The 3,571-nt window shown below is 35.0% G+C and overlaps 1 pseudogene; it reads left to right on the forward strand.

Moving 5' to 3' along the window:
• The first annotated feature begins 2,902 nt into the window (after positions 1 to 2,902).
• Positions 2,903 to 3,021, forward strand: LOC111731640 (annotated as a pseudogene).
• Positions 3,022 to 3,571: the final 550 nt, after the last annotated feature.

Here is a 3,571-nt window from a genome sequence, read left to right on the forward strand (position 1 = left end):
CATGTTCAGCCACACAGCATTCAACCATCTCGTTTTATTTTGTGCATTCTCTGGGTTAATATGTGTTTCTTCAACTTTATTATCAAGTATGTGCAGCTAAAGGTAGAATGAGCCATCAAAGCAGGGTTAATAATTTTCCACAGAAATTCAGAGGTTACTCATGTTTTTTTGGACATCTTTGTTCATGAAACAAGTCATACTTTATGAGGTTTACTACTGGGACTATCACTGTACAATTTCATAAGTCAAATAAGGAACCTTAATACTTTTATATTATAGTCCCATTTCTGGACTCTAAAAGATAAAACGGAACTCACAGGAGAGCAGAATATGAAATTTCATAAGCCTAATTCAAAGAAATAGGGTGAAATTTTCATTGAAAAAGGTTTCCTATTTTTGTAAAAATAACACATGTGGCTATCTCATGTCACATACACACAGACACACACACCCTATAGCTATACATACATATCTTATATGAGAAATAAAAATGATACAGACATGTTTTTTACATAAATTACATATACATATACGTGTATGTTTAAATCTTTCTGAGTTTTCTGAGCAATCGTTAGACTATTATAGTAATTGGAAGTTGCATAATTAACTTTGCTTTTCATTAGTTCTGTTTTTTATCTTGGGTTCAATTAAATAAAATCCTAAATATTTGTGGGTAACCTAACATGGGTTTTAATTATGATTTAATGTAAAGATCTCAAATACCTCTGCCTCTCTGCTTTCATGATAATTAAATCTTGATAAAGGTTTTATTGCACAGCGAAATTCTTTGAATATGCAATCACTGACCTACTAGTATTAATAGGATATTTGTTTAAAGATATCTCACGAACTGAACTGTGGAAATAGCTTGTGTCATTGCTATGCCATCATCTAGATAGACTATCTGCACTGAAAATTCAAGATTAAGTTATTCTAATTATTGTGAAATACATCCAAGTCACAAAAGGCTGGGGGTTTTGCATAGAGAGTTTAAAGCCCCATTAACATCCCTCCTCCCTATACCTCTCTATACCCCAACCCCTAACTCCCAATCCCACCACTGTTGATTTCTATATTTTGAGCCGCTATTGGCTTACAAGAAAAAGGCTATGAATATTGTCTCCTGTGGCTTCAGGGTTAAAGTAGGTAAATGTAGATGTTCTTACATAAAATGCTTCTATAACTAATATTTTTAAAGGTAACTACTAATATAAACTGATTGAAGTAGTATTTGTCAATTTAGAGGTAAGGAGCTTTCCAGTCACCCTGCTAAAAAGCCTACAAATTATTTTGGAAAAAGTTATTTACAAATATAATGTAGCCCTGAAAGTTCCCTTCATGTTCCTCTAATCAACCTATGTACTTAATTCTTCCAATAATATTTATATCTTTTTATTTTCTAAACTAAGAGAATTTAGCTTTTACTTCATTAACTTTAAAAATAAATCTATTGAACTCCACATACCCCCTGTCCGGAGGTTTTGCAGAATAAGGCCCACCTAAAGGAAAACGTAGGTGTTTGTTTGTTGTTTGTTTGTTTTTTGAGTTCTTATTTTTTTCATCTTTTTTGTGTGTTTCAAATATTTTCTGTTGTTTTTTTATAAAATCTTCTTCCTGATCTCTATGGGCAAATTCCAGAATTTTAGACTACTTTTATACTGATTTAAAAAATATACGAGGCAATAAGTATTTATCTGTATTACTGGAGAGTCTAGTTGGCAACAAAACACAAGTCAAAAATCTAGAAATGTCAAACTAATATCAACTCTGGGAGAAACTAATCCCAAATTCTCATATTTCTTACATTTAAAATTGGAATGGGGTTATTGGGAGGCAGCCAACAAAAACCATAGTAAGTAATCTTGTAAGTATATGTGAATAACAAAAAGGCAAAAAGCCCAAACTTATATTATTTCATTTTCTAAAAATAATATTTTCTTATCACAGCTTTTTCTTGGATTCTCATTTTTTTCTTTTATAGGAAATTTAAGGTTAATGTGTTAAATACCACATTAAGACTGACGCAATGAGTAGATGCCTAAGGTGCAAACTACAAATGACACAAATCACTTCATTTGATTTTGAAAGGTAGTTAAAGAGCGTCATCACCTCAGAGCCACGTGGAACATGTAACTAATTAGTGGAAGGTTTCTGAAATAAAATCACACATACAGGCAGAAGAGTAGGCAGCAGCAGTCTCCTGTAGAATAAGAGAAGGAATAGAAGAAATGTATAATATCTCTATTTGCTGAGTGCCTTTTTTACATGCCAGCTATTCTATAATCCTCACTGCAACAGCCTGAATTCATACCAGTCTTAGTACTTATCACAGGAGGGCAATCATCTATTTATCTTCTTCCCTGGGATATAAGTTCATTGAGTATAAGATCAAATATTATTTATTATCTACTTATGACTAAACATTACCTGCCAGTGACAAGTACAAAGCAGGCAATCAATATACATTTATTGACTGAATGAACAAGCCAATGTGCTAACAATTAATATTCCCATTTGAAGAATAAGGAGACTACAGCTCAAAGTGATTAAGTGATGTATCCAGGTCACATAGATCACATGGGTTGGTAAGTAACTGAAGGAACATACGAATCCAAGCCTATCTGACTTCAGAGAACCAGGCTTTCTACAACATCAAGCGCTCCATGGAAGCCAAAGTGGGACCAAGCCTCAGAGAGTGTCCTTAGATATTTTGTGGAAGGATGGCCATGGAAGAGAAAACTTTCAAGCATCCCTGCCGGAAACTGAAGATCTCAGAGCAGTAAAAATGGACATAGTAATTTCATTTCTGGGTACAGTTCAAACCAGAGTAAAATCAGAAGACTGGGATGGGGAAGGTCTTGCATTTGTTTCCTGGCAGCTTCCTTAATAATGGCTTTTCCTGGTCTAAGGCCATGCTACCCTGAACGTGCCTGATCTCCCCTGATCTCAGAAGCTAAGCAGAGTCAGGTCTGGTTAGTACTTGGATGAGAGATCACCTAGGAATACTGGGTGCTGTAGGTGTCAAAAAGAAAATTAATAATAATAATAATAATAATAATAATGGCTTTTCCTCTCCAACAGCCTGTATGTGTTTGCTTTTCTCTTTTCTTCTTTCCTGCCTCTCTCACCACAGCTTCTTTCCTTATATGGCCCAAATTTCCAGGGACATAACACTATACAAGGATCAGGAGAAGCAGCCAAAAGGACATGGTTGATAGCACAGACTCTGGAGTCCAGCTACCAGAGTTCCATTCCAGCTCAGCTCCATTCTAACCAGGAGACATTATTTAACCTCCATTCTAACTAGGTGACATTATTTAACCAAGCAAATTATTTAACCTCTTCTGTTCTAATTGCTTTATCTGGGAAATGAGGCTGTTAATAATAGAACCTACCCATTGCTATAAAAATAAGTTAATACATGTCAGTTGCTTAGCACAGTATCTGGCACATGGTTGGAACTTAATGAAGAATAGCCATTACCACCTCTGTAGCCCTACAATTCAGGACCAGAGCATAGTGAAGCTCATTAATCCCCAAACACATCTGTCATACTCCAGATTAGCCTTGG

The sequence above is a fragment of the Pteropus vampyrus genome, unplaced genomic scaffold (genome assembly GCF_000151845.1).
Source record: "Pteropus vampyrus isolate Shadow unplaced genomic scaffold, Pvam_2.0 Scaffold389, whole genome shotgun sequence".
NCBI lineage: Eukaryota > Metazoa > Chordata > Mammalia > Chiroptera > Pteropodidae > Pteropus > Pteropus vampyrus.